This window comes from Trichechus manatus, unplaced genomic scaffold, assembly GCF_000243295.1.
Source record: "Trichechus manatus latirostris isolate Lorelei unplaced genomic scaffold, TriManLat1.0 scaffold00012, whole genome shotgun sequence".
NCBI classification, from domain to species: Eukaryota; Metazoa; Chordata; class Mammalia; order Sirenia; family Trichechidae; genus Trichechus; species Trichechus manatus.
This window is the reverse complement of record NW_004443948.1, coordinates 3,532,056-3,546,662: the sequence shown is the minus strand read 5'-3', so window position 1 is coordinate 3,546,662 and position 14,607 is coordinate 3,532,056.

The following is a 14,607-nucleotide window of genomic DNA, read 5'->3' as shown; positions in this document are numbered from 1 at the left end:
AACTGCAAACCTTTTGGCTAGGAGTTGAGTGCTTAATTGTTTGCACCACACAGAGACTCCTATCTCTCTCACTCCTTTCTCTCTCTATCTACCTATCTATCTTTCTCTATCTCTATTTCCAGAAAGAAATGCAGCAAAATGTCAATGATTGTTCTCTCTTAATGATGGGCTAACTTTTTTTTCATTCGGCTTATTCCTATTTTCTAATTTTCTACAATTAATGAATCATATTTAATAAAATTGATGTCAGCAGAAAAAGAATACGCTAATAGGACGTATTAGTATTTTGCATATAGAAGCACTGAAAGATTTTCCACACAAAAAAGGATTATTTGTAGCTTTATATTTAAATTGTCTCGTAAGCATACATAGGTTTTCTTTCAACCTTCATCCATCAATTCAGTTCAACAAAGAATCCAGTTTTAATCCACAGAAATCTTCCATTGATGCCACTTTAGTGATGATACATTTTACTACAGAATCTATGATTAAAGTGATATCTAATAATGTCTAACAATATCTAGTGTATTTTCTTTGTAAATTTCATTGCCCACAGAGTAATTTTAAACAATTCTAATAGCAGCTTTGTATCCATCATTCAGCTTAAGTTTACAGAGGGAAGAGGCCTTTAAAGGAAGTGTGATATCACTTTACTCTTGACCCTTTGAAACTATGATTGTAAAAAGGCTTTCCTTGCCTTGTTCTAGCTCAAATGCACAGTAAGTAGTAATAAGATAGACTCAATTACATGATACAAGCAATACATGCAATTTTCTGTCTGAATTCCAGTACCCCTGTACTATTGGGCTGATATTCTTTCTGCCTTTTGTTTCCTTGCCTTAAGAAAAAGTTTCTTAAGATTTTTGATACCACACCAATCAGGAAATCTAGTAATGTTACTATAAAATTAAATGTATGATAAATAGAGGAGCCCTGGTGGCACAATGGTTAAGCGCTAGGCCACTAACTGAAAGGTCGGGGGTTCAAACCCATCAGCCACTCTGGAGGAGAAAGATGTGACAGTCTGTTTCTGTAAAGACTTACAGCCTTGGAAACCCTATGGGGCAGTTCTATTCTGTCCTATAGGATCACTATGAGTCGGAATCGACTCAACGGCAACAGGTCGGGTTTTGGTATCATAAATATGATCTGTATTTGGAGTAGAAGAAATTTTAAGATGTGAGTATTTCTGCTACTCTGCTGATTCCAGGCAGGATTTCAATATTGCTAATATGAATATTCAGGTATCATTAGCATTTTTATATATGGGACAGTTTCCTTTTGGTCAAACTATATCCATCATATGATACTTTAGACCTTCTTTCTAATTTGTTAGAGCAAAAAGTCAGCATCTTTACTAAAATGTGAGTTGGTAGATTTAAAAGAAGATAGTTCAAACACCATTTCCTATGTGCCTACATATTCTAAAGGAGAATTTTAATTATCTTTAATTTGACAAAAAAAAAAAAAAAACAGAATAATGAATTCTTTCAAGACTCTTAAAAGAATTTGAAAACAATATAAACTATATCCTTTTTGATTTTTAAAAAAAATTAATTCCAAACAATATGTTCCAGCATGTGGTATCCAAAAGCATTGCTATGGAATTGACATTTCAAAGAGAACCTTCTCCAAGGAAACAATTTGATCTTGCAAACATTTTTTTTTTTTTTCCTTGAGGAGAATTCTAAGCACTACCCTATATGCTAACCTGATTACATCTAGATTTTTCCCTGCTCCCATTCACGTTTCTAGGCTCTGTGATTGTCTGCAACTTAAGCATAAAATTCCATTTTGCTTTGTGCCCCTACAGGCTTTCATTTAGTTATTAATGCTGAGGATAGTGGTTTCTATTATAATTTTGTACTTCCAGAATCTTAATGCTTTCTTAATACATATTCATTGATGATGTCTAAGGTATTTGGAGTAGAAAATTGGGGAAACTTATTTAACTATTTGTTAAAGAAAATTGTTAGATTTAGATTGTTAGATTTTCTTCTGAAAATACTATTTCCTCCTTGGTGGATCTCTTTCAGCTAAAATCAAGGCAGGCTTGGAATTCTCTGAATGGCAAAATCTTATTTGGTTATTTTTCTTTATTACCAGACTTCTTAAATTTAGTGTGCTCGTCTCTTTTTCTGTGCTATTTTTGTTGTTGTTGTTGTTGCTGTTCCAGCTCTTCGCATTGTCTGTTTCAGGGTATCTGTCAAAGCCTTTCTGGACTAGTTGTACTTTCCACTGCCTTGATAGTCATGCTGGTCTCATCACTGCACACATGCAGATGCCGTAGAACCTAGTATGTAATGTGTGTGTGTGGACTGTACACACACCTTAATTAGGTAATCCTAATCTGTTTCGGCAACCCTAAACTGTTCGCCTCAGCCAAGAGGTTGATCTACACTTCCTGTGTAGTAACTGTTCTTATGTATGACTAACTTGGACGGGTAGGAGGAGACAAGTTACAACTTAAATGGTAGGTGATAGAGTAAAGAGAAAGCTATTTAGGCATAAAACCCGTATCTATCAATGGCTAGAGGAATTTAGGTCAGTAAAAGATACTTAACACAAGCCTTTTTAGCATTCTCATTTTTCAAACATTCTTAATATGTGAGTTGAAGAAGTATGTTTATTAGGCGTAGTATGTAGAGGAAGATGTAGTAATGTCAAGAGTCTATCCCTAGAAGGTAAGTCTTATGCACCAGGTATTTTCCAGGTATTCTATGTAAAGAGGAGGCTGGTAAGATACCATTTAAGTGTCACCTCTACTATGACTTGATTATTCCTGTGTATCTGAACTGTTCAGGAGAAAGCCAAAAGGTTTAGGTCTTGTGCTTATCAATTCCCCATCCTGTCTTCTCTGCCATCTCACTTCACTTCTAGCATCATGTCTATACCACCTTGGTCCATCTCCTCCAAGGTTATTAGAGCAAAAGCTGCATGTTATATATTTCTGCTTTATTTATTCTTAAGCCACATTAATTAGAAGCAGGGTTCTAATTATTATTTTTACCTAATTTATCTTGTTTATGAGACAACATTTACTAACACCAGAAGGTAAACCAGTCTAGTTGTCAAATCAGCAATGCTTTCTCATTATGGCTTTTGCCATTCATAAACAAGCAACCTTGTTTGCCTTTCCTCATTTCTCAAGAAGCTGAAGTCACAAAGGCAATTTTAAGGCACTCCTCATACATTCCTTAGTGTTGAAGAATTCTTTTTTTAGGATTTTGGTTTTGGTGTTATGGGTAAAATTTACTGGTTTATGTTTTAATTGATATTTAGCCTTCTTATTCAGGGATATAAGCCAATCAAAGTTGTGTTTGTTGAGGTTGTACCTATAAAATTTTTGCTTTTGTTTGTGCTTCAGATTTGAAGGATATCTGGCCTACCCTTTAAAAATCCAGCTAATATTAAAGAATGATACTACACCTAATCCTCACTTATCAACTATCTCCTTATCTGATATTTCACATTTATGGCAATAGTGAAAAATCTGCTATCCAACTATTTTGAGCATTAACGATGTACGTCTGGCAGGAATGAACGCTGAGGTACAAGGCAGGAATAACACTGGCTGTGAGGGTTAAGGTTGCATGTCAGCTTGGCTGGGCCATGGTTCTCAGTGGTTTGGCAGTTATGTAATGATGTAATTTGGTTGTTATGTAATGATGTAATTTGGAAGTTATGTAATGATGTAGTCATCCTTCATTTTGTGATCTGGTGTGGTCATCCTTCATTTTTGCATAGTGACAATTTTTGCATAATGACCTGGTCTTTGGAACCTAACCATGTCAATAAATGAGAAGTAGACATAATAATAAAATTATCACCTAGAGCTACCTGAAATAAAGTGCCCTTTGAAATCTAGGTATTGTGGGCCCATGGTGGTAGTGAAGAATTCAAGGAGAATTCAAGGATGATAGGTTGGGAATCAGATACTTCTAATGGGAATGGGTAGTTTAACAGAAGAGATGATGAGCTTAACTTCATAAATTCTCAGCTTTTACTTAGCAATCTTCATGTTATTATCGTTGTTGTTATTGTGTGCTGTCGAGTCAATTCTGATTCATAGTGACCCTATATGACAGAGTAGAACAGCAACATAGGTTTTCCTGGGCTGTAATATTTACGAAAGCAGATCACCAGGTCTTTTCTCCCGTAGAGTGGCTAGTGGGTTCAAACTGTCGACCTTTCAATGATACTAACCATTGTGGCTCCTCCCATGTTATTATTAGGGTTTCATCATTATTATTTTAATATATTTTTAATATTTTATATTGACATGTAATGATTATTAAATTACTATGGAAAAGTTTTTAAAAAGATGTTTCAAAAACTTCTGTCAGTACAGAGTTATATAAAACCTATCTCTTTGAGGCTTTTTTGAATAATCTCTTAAGATGAAAGTCAAAAAGGTGACCTGAAAAATGAGTAGCAAATATCTTGTGATATTTACTTCTTAAGCGCACCTCAATCAGTGCCATGTGGACACTATATAATGCACAACTGTAATAAGATTTTCTATCTGTTCCTTCAGCCCAAAGTAAATTAGCAGCAAACAGAAGGGGAAACAGGTAGCTCTGGGTAGAATTAGCAACAATCACATCAAAAGTGACAAGTAACAACCTCACAAAGACAGAGGTGAGAGAAAATTAAAAATTGGGACAGAATTGCTAATCTACACAGTACAAATTATTGCTCCTTAACTGATCATGTGAAAACATTAAGAAATGTGTTCAGTATCCTCATTTTGAAAATACATCAAAGGTCGTGAAGTGTTTTATAACGATTTTAATTCAACATAGATAAAATACAAAAAAAGTGGGCTCTAAATTATATATGCCCCAATTATTTAGAAAATTTCATTTGTATAGGATATCTTAAAATTCCTTATTGATGAAATAATATTGAATTTTAAAGGTGAACTATGTGATAAAAAAATAAAGATTGAAGAATGGTTAGTTAAAGCATAGTCATTTCAATTCTTAATTCAGTTAACTCAGTTTTTCACCTTCTGCCTCTTCCTCCTTGGATAGTATCTAAGTTCCCAGTGGGGTAGGGCTTCTTACATATAGTAATGGCATCACAGGGAGATGATTGTCCTTCTGTTGTTGTCTCTTCTCATAGGTATTTGAGAGATTTACATTGTCCTACTAATTCTTGAAACTTGTCATCCCTCCACACTGGTGTGTCTGATGAGGTATCTGAATCCCATTTGCTTTATACCAGAATGGCTTATGCTGCTTTCTGCCATACCATGTCCTTACCACAACTATGAAACTCCTTTATGTGCATTTGATTATAATAATCATGGGAAGAGCCTAATGCTCTTCCTCACTGCACCAAAGACACAGAAAAATTGGTGGGTTTCTCAGGCCCTCTCAGTCTAAACTCACCATTTCTATTTCCATAGATGCAACTGAAACTTGCTCAAGGCCACCCTCTCTTAGGACTTCAGAAGTCTACTCTTAGATACTGTCTTAGGCTGGGTTCTCTAGAGAAGTAAAGCCAGTGAAAGTGAAGCGTAAGTATATATATATAGAGAGAGAGGGAGTACTCTAGTGGTGTAGTCATGCTATGGTTGCTAACCAAAAGGTTGGCATTTCAAATCCACCAGCAGTTTCTTGGAAACCCTATGGGGCAGTTCGACTCTGTCCTATAGGGTCACTATGAGTCAGAATCGACTCAACAGCAACAAGTTTGGTTTCTTTGGTTTGGATATACAGATATAGATATTGATATATGTGTGTATATATAGATATAGATCTGTAGAGAGAGAGATTTATCTCAAGGAAATGGCTCATGCAGTTGTAGAGGTTGGCAAGTCCCACGTCCATGGGTCAAGTGTCAGGCTGGAGGCTTCTTCTGACTTATGTAGCTGCAGGGGCTGATGGACCCAAGATCAGCAGGTCAGATGGCAGGCTGCTGGTTCACAGGCTGTGGAGGCTGACAAATCCAAGGTCGGCAGGCTGCTGTCACAAGTCCCATCTGAACCAGAGATCAGATGATGATGAGCTGGATGCAGGATCTGGAGCAAGTAAAAGCCAGTGAGCTTTGCCAAAACGTCCATATATGTTGGATGCAGGCCATATCCCTGAGGAAACTCCCCTTACAATTAATTGGCGGATCACACCAGATCACATCATGGAAGTGATTAGATTATATCACAAAATGGAGGATAAATACATCATTACGTAACTAACAAATCACATCATTACATAACCATCAAACTACTTCATTACATAACTGCCATACCACTGAGAACTGTGGCCCAGCCAAGTTGACAGATAACCTTAACCATCACAGATACTAAATACCAAACCTGAGTTTCTCCTCCTTTGAAGCTAAGCACAGTTAGTTGGATGATTAGTCTCTTGGGTCCTTTCTTAGAAACATTCACAAGCATCTAATGCTCCTTTAAAAAAAAAAAAAAATTATACTCCCTTTCTTCCACTCTAAATAGTCTCTCTCCTTCTCTGTCTATAAAGGGAGGGGGAAAAATCTCTATTTGTCCCAATTTTTTTTTTGTCTTAAATATGGAGGTAAATGTGTCTTAAATGTAATTTTGATATTAAATGCAAAGAATGCAATGATGAATTTACTGGATCCTTTTGTGACAGCTCATCCTTGGGTCAGTGGCAGTTTCATATCTGTTAATGTAAACGGAGATACAGGATTAAACGAAAGAAGAAGGGTGGAAGAATGAGAAAGCAGAGCGTATTTGACATCTGCTAATACTTTATGATAGCCATTCTGTCGCGTGTGTAAACTGATATCACCAAAAGGGAAATGCAAATGTTACGAAGGATTTTATTTTGAAGTGAATATCTTCTCTGGTACATGTTAAAGCATCAAAAAATATTAAAATGAAACCTAAGAAACATTCCGAAACAGAATATTGACTGTTCTTCCATAGTAAAGAGACTCATCAGAGATCTATTTCTTTTTCCCTTGAATGAACATTTTTCTTTTTCTCATTAGTACTCTAAAGACAAAGTTTAAGAGTAAAATTTAATTCTGCTTGCTATAAAATGAAATTAACTCAACAGCTGAGTTCACATATCCCCAGAGAAGAAAACTCCAGACAGGATTTACAAGTATGTTGACTGATTTGCCAATCCACTTTTGATTCACTAAATAAATTGACTGCTCCTCCAGCTATAATTATTTTTCAGAATACAAATTCCATTTCCCTTCTGCATATGTATTATCTCCATTTGCAGTGTTCAAATAGAATGTTACTATTAGACGTACATACATCTCAGAATAAGGAAGTTTTCAGCATTAAACTGGGCAAACCAGTTCCAAGTTTTTAAAGATATAAACTGATCTTTTGAAATATTTAAGGACAAATAAATTTAGTTGGTACCTGGAAAATGAAAACATCAACCCTTTACCTTATGAAAGTCTAACTGCTGTATTGATGATAAAGACTTTTTTCCCCCACAAAGTTACCTGTACTCTGAAGGTCCATAGCTACAGTTGTTCATTAGTCCCCATTCTCTCTCATCTACACAAGGATATCCATCCAGAAATTCTCTCCTCTCTCACCTGTATAATTTTATTTTGTTTTTTTGGAATCATTCCAATCAGAAAACCAACATGGTACAATTTCTCTTAAATATAAAACTCTACAGTTTCCTCCAGCCATCAACCTAACTCCCAGCTTCCCTTTACAAAAAGATCCTTGAACATTCTGTGTTTTCTATCTGCAATTACTCTTCTCCCATTCTCTCTCTAGCCCATTCCATTTAGACATTACCTTCCATCATCCAATTAGACTTCTTTCAAAAAGACCAACGATGACCCCACATGAAGAAGAAATTCAATGATCAGTTCTCAGTCTTCACCTTGCTTGACCTATCAGTATGATTTTTTTTAAATAGATCACTTTATCTTCCTGTTCCACTTTCTTTAGTTGTTTTTCCAGGATCCTACACTTCCTTGGTTTCCCTGTTCCCTCTCTAGCTTATCCTTCTCAGTCTATTTGATTACTCCTCTTCACATTCTCAGCTTTTAAATATTAAGTGCTTCAGGGCTCAGTTTTGGGCCTCTTCTCTTTCTATACCTATTCTTTAGGTCACTGGTCCTCAAACTTTAGCTTCGTTAGTATTACCTGAAGGACTTGCAAAAGCACAGATTGCTGGGCTCCACCCTTGGAGTTTGGGATCAATAGGTCAGGGACGGGATCCTAGAATTTACATTTCTAAGAAGTACCCAAGTGATGTCAATACTACTGGTCCTGGGACTACGCTTTGAGCAACACTGCCTTAGTGATTTCATGTAGGTCATTGTTTTAAATGCCAACTGTATGCTCAAAAACCAAAATCTGTTGTCATCAAGTTGATTCCAACTCATGACTACCTCATTTGTTACAGAGTAGAAATGTTTTCAATAGGGTTTCTCTGCTGTAATGTTTATGGAAGCAGATCATTAGGCCTTTCTTCTGTGGCACAGCTGGGTGGGCTTGAACCACCAACCTTTAGGCTAGCCTCCAATCCCAACCGCTTGCACCATCCAGGGACTTCTAATTATATACTCAAATTTTCTATTTGTATATCTGAAGACAAGAGCTCTCTCCTAAAGTCCAGACTCATATATTCAACTACCTAATTGACTCCTCCACTTGAATGTCTAGTATTCATCTCAAACTTAATGTGCCCTAAACTGAGCTACTGATATTCCCCACAAACCTGCTCCTCTAGAATTCTTTGCTATCTTTGTAAATGACAGTTCCACTCTTCCAATAGTCAAGTGAAAAGCCTTGGAAAAATACTTCAATCCTTTCTTTATTTTACACTGCATATTTAATCCACTTGCAAATTTTATCAGCTATTTCTTGTATCTACAGCTAGAATTTTATTTCTCATCACTTCTTGTATTATCATTCACGTCCAAAGCACCATCATCTTTCACCTTGATTATTATAATTGCTTTCAAACTAGTTTCCTTTCTTCAGCTCTTGCTATTCCTTGTGCTACCCAGTCTATTCTTCACAAATTATGCCAATCCTCTGTCGCAAACCCTTAAATTGCTTCCCTTCTCAGAGTCAAAGTCATTACAATGACCCTAGAGCGCGCACAATCCCACCCCCGACATGTTTTCCTACAGCTTGAATCCTTTTACTCACTCCAGTCTAGCCACACAGCGATTCATTGTTTTTTGAATCTATCACTTTTATGTTCTGCCGTGTACTATTTCCCTATGCCAAGTAATTATCACCATTGAAAACATCAAGTGTTTTACTAATTTGTTTATTTTGTCTCTAGAATGAGAGCCTTGTGAGACAAGGGATATTTTTAATTTATTTTTGCTCATCACGGTATCCTCAGAGTTCAGATTAATAACTTCACGTAGTAGACTCTCAATCAAAAAATATTTGTTATAATAAAAAATGCATAATAGATAACAAAAAGGTCAAGTCGGTGGTGTCAAAAGGAATTGGAATTTCTCTTCCTTCTTTGAAAGATAGTGTTGCAAAATGGTTAAAAGTATGGAATTTGGATCCAGACTGCCTGGGTTAGCACCCTGTTGTATCACTTATTTGACCGGAGGTTATTTAATGACTCTGGGCCTCAATAGACTCATCTGTAAAAAGGGGACAACAACAGTGCCTACCTCACAAAGGCTCAATTACTATTAAACAAATTAATATTTATATGAAACACTTTAATGAGTTCTGGAACAAAGCAAGTTCTATATAAGCTCTTTTTGCCCTTCAGAGGCAGACTTACTGGTACAAAATAATTTAAAAGATTTGCCCTTTCCCACATAGAAAATGGAGTGACTATTAAGGTTGGCATAGCATATTTTTATTTCCATACTAACTCTGACACATCAGAAAACAACAAATGTCCCTTTGCTCGATACCAGGCTCCACTGGCATCGAAACAAGGATGAGAGCCTTGCTAATTGACATAATATCTTTTCTTCTATATGTATTTACACTGTGTTGTCACAGGGTCATTATGAGTAGGAATTGACTCAGCAGCAGTGGGTTTGGTTTTTTGGTTTGGTAATTAGAAAGACTGATTTTTTGGGGGGGTGGCGATATAATAGACTTAATAAAGAAACTGGAAGATCTAGAAATCAGTTTGGCGTTACAGGGGCATGGTGTAGGGAAACCTCAATCTTATGCCCTGCTCCATCAGGGAACCACTGCCCATCAAACTCAGTGTTTCTCAACTCAAGATATACATTAGAATCATAAAGGAAGCTCTTAAAAATGCCCCATAACAATCAAATAGAAGTCTTTGTTGGTCTGAGACATCCACCACCACCACCACCACCAGTTGCCCTCCAGTCAGCTTCAACTCATGGCAACCCCATACATGTCACAAGAGAATTGTGCTCTATAGGGTTTTCAATGGCTGATTTTTCAGAGGTAGATTACTAGGCCTTTCTTCTGAGGCACCTCTGGGTGGACTCTAACCTCCAACCTATCGGTTATCAGCTGAGTGCATTAACTGTTTATACCACCCAGAGTCCCATCTGAGGCATAGGTACTTTCAAAAAGTTCTCTAGGTGATTCGAATGCATATCTAAGTTTGAGAACCACTGAGTGAGAAAAGCCTCATGGCTGCTAACTGCTGCCACTGGCTGCTGGTTTTGCATTGGAATAGGGGAGGGTATGGTAAATAATTTATTAAAGATATCCTTTCCATTAAGTAGAACTGGAATTTTCCATTATTGCAGGAACTAGGCAGGGCTATAGCATTTTAAATGAGGTAACCTGAAGAAATACATAATTGGCTAAGGGTAGAGGACATGATATTTGAACCTGAAGCTTGGAGTGAGGAAAATGCCCATTGGAAGAACTTATCTTAGTGAATAGTCTTTTTAGACTCAAGGGAAAGTCTAAGTAGCTGAATATTTAAGTTTCCTCCTACATGTAGTCACCATTTGAACCTATGCTATTTCTTCAGTCAAAAATTTATATGTGCCTGCAGAGTCTGGGTGATGCAAACAGTTTGTGCTTGACAACTGCATGGTTTAAAATCAGGAAAGGTGTGTATCAGAGTTGTATCTTTTCACCATACTTACTGAATCTGCATGCTAAGCAAATAATCCGAGAAGCTGGACTCTATGAAGAAGAACCCAGCATCAGGATGGAGGAACACTCATTAACAACCTGTGATATGCAGATGACACAACCTTGCTTGCTGAAAGTGAAGAGGACTTGAAGCACTTACTGATTAAGATCAAAGACTACAGCTTTCAGTATGAATTGCACCCCAACATGAAGAAAACAAAAATCCTCACAACTGAACCAATAAGCAACATCATGATGAACGGAGAAAATATTAAAGTTGTCAAGGATTTCATTTTACTTGGATCCACAAACAATGCCTATGGAAACAGCAGTTAAGAAATCAAATGACTTATTTAACTGGGCAAATCTGCTGCAAAAGATCTCTTTAAAGCATTTAAAAGCAAAGATGTCACTTTGGGGACTAAGGCGCGCTTGACCCAAGTCATTGTATTTTCAATCGCCTCATACTCGTGTAAAAGCTGGACAGTGAATATGGAAGGTGGAAGAATTGATGCCGTTGAATTATGGTGCTGGCGAAGAATATTGAATATACCATGGACTGCCAGAAGAACAGATCTGTATTGGAAGAAGTACAGCCAGAATGTTCCTTAGAAGCAAGGATGGTGAGACTTCGTCTCGCATACTTTGGACATGTTATCAGGGGGACTAGTCCCTGGAGAAGGGCATCATGCTTGTTAAAGTAGAGGGTTGGCAAAAAAGAGAAAGGCCCTCAACGAGATGGATTGACACAGTGGCTACAACAATGGACTCAAGCATAACAACGACTGTCAGGATGGCGCAGGATCAGGCAGTGTTTTGTTTTATTGTACATAGGGTCGCTATGAGTCAGAACCCACTAGACAGCAGCTAACCACAACAATGCTAACCTAAAGCTTGGTGGTTCAGACTCACTCCATGATGAAGCAGAAGAAAGGCCTGGAGGTCTACCTCCGTAATGATTATAGCCAAGAAACCCCTATGCAGTAGTTATACTCTGTAACACATGGCGTTGCCATGAGTTGGAATCAGCTCAATGGCAACTGATTTGGTTTTGGTTTTTCAGAATCTCAATCCTGGCAAGGGAAAGGGTGTCTGTGTAATGCTAGCTCATTTCTGGACCCAGGAAAAACAAGAGATAGAGAAGAAGTAATGCCAAACCTGTCTATCACTCTCACCTATGTTACGGAGATATTCTCACTTGGAAGGGGGAAGAAAAGATCACTGCAAATACATGAGTTTCATACATTTAAGATTTGTTCAAAATTATTTTGCCCATAAAATGAAAAAAACAATGGAATGAATCAGATATGACTTTTAAAATTATATTAATAAGTCAAAAAAGACATATATCCAGTATACTTTCTTAGGCTGCTTTAAGTTTACACATTTCCTTATTTTTATTTATTATTTTTTTAAATTGTGCTTTAGGTGAAAGTTTACAGAGCAAATTAGTTTCCCATTCTATAGTTTGTACATAAAGTGTTTCATGACCTTGGTTTCATTCCTCACAATGTGTCAGCACTCTCCCCATTTCCTCCCTTGTTTTCCCATTGTCTTTTGTTCTGAATATCTACCACTTCCTGCCTTCTCATCTTTTATTTGATTGTTCTAAGGAGTACGTTCCCCTCGGGTGTTATTGTTTATCTTCTGTGCTTGTCTATTGTTTGGCTGAAAGCTTGAGTTCCAGATCAGCAGGGCCATAGTCTCGGGAGTTCCTCCAGTCTATGTCAGACCAGCAAGCCTGGTCTTTTTTGTGAATTTGATTTTATTGTTCTACAATTTTCTCCCACTCTGTCCAGGACCCTCTGTTGTGGTTCCAGTCAGAGCAGCTGGTAGTAGTAGATAGGCACCATCTATTCTTCTGGTCTCGGAGTCATATAGGCTGTGGTTCATGTGGTCCATTAGTCCTTTGGACTAATTGCTCCCTTGAGTTTTTGGTCTCCTTCACTTTCCCTCACTCTGGTTGGGAAGAGACCAATAAGTGTATCTTAGATGGCCACTCGCAAGCTTTTAATACCCCAGACACTTCTCACCAAATTATGATGCGGGACATTGACTTTATATATTATGTTGTGCCAATTGATGTAAATGTCCCCCGAGTCTGAGTTCTTTATCTTCTAGCCTAGAAACTTCATGCCTCGAGGTGTCTGGTTATGTCTGAGAGGTTTCCCTGACTTGACCCCTTGTGTGCTCTACATGAGCCACACCTACATTCATGTATGTAGAAATATCCACCACCAAACCTATATTTGCTGGTGGATATGTTCCCTTACATCCTCTCACACCTCTTGGCATATCTGTCTACCTATCTGTGCATTCATAAATTGTTGTTTGTTAATACTATTGCTGCAGGATTGTCTAAGCTATAGTAGTTACCATAGATGCCCTTTATCGTTATGTTCCTCTCACATTTCCTTATTTTTAAGAAAGAATTAACCAGATGCAGTTAGCACTACATCATCATAATGAAACAAGCTGATGCATTGTTTTCAATGGGTTAAAGATTCTTGAAGTACTTGTCATAGGATGGGCAATCAAAGACTATCTCCTGCTCCACTCCCCCTCTTTTCCTCCCATTTTTCTGTAAGAAACCTGGACCTTAGTTAATTCAAACTTGACATTATTTCTATGGGAGGTCTTTAGCGGAGACATAATCTAGTGATTACAATTCACTTAACTTATTCCTATTTTACTCCTACAGATTAGTTTTTTTTTTTTAAATCAAAATCCTCTCAATGAACATATGTAACTGCCTTATCTTTATCGTTCACAAAATTAAGTCCATCTTAAGGCACCTTAAAATCACCTTTTTTCCTTCAACACTGAGAGACACTTTTTCACTCTTTTTTTTTTTTTGTCATTAACTACAACTGTGAGAATGCTTAATACATATTAAAATTTCTCATGATGGGTTTCAATACCATCCATTAAATTACAATATTGGAAGAAGTTATTTTTTCTCCATAATGATCTTACACTGTGCTCAGTTATTTTAATTTATTTAGAGGCAAATTTATAGACTCGTCCTGAAAGAAACCAGGTAGTTTCTTTAGTGACAAATGGTTCCCTGGTGCAAGCATTCGTGGGAGCATTGCTGCAGCAGCCATGAATTTATTAATAGTGTCTTACAAGCCCTGTCCCATAGTCATGGTAACCATCTGATGTTACCTCTCTTGGGCACGGAAGATTATTATGAGATTATAAAGTCCCAGTTGCTTCAATAAAAACAGATCACTCTAGGCATCAGTTTATCACTCACCTGTCAGCTATTATGTGATGTTCATTTCAGTGTTTCGGTTTCTGATAGGCATAAATATCCTCTGGCAATCTTTCTCTCTTCCTTTTATTCTTTGTCAAAAGACTGTTCACAGTTTTCGGTTGGATTAATAAGTCATTGTTCTCACTAATATCTTCATGTGCATTTTATAAAGTTTTCATGAACTTCCATTTTATTTCCAGTGTTACTGGAGATACTCTAGGAGCTATAAAAAAAGAGTTTCATCTAGAGAAAATATAGTTTTAGTCATCTTTCAGTACAATTTATATGGACTTTAAAAGCCAACATTAGCTTATAG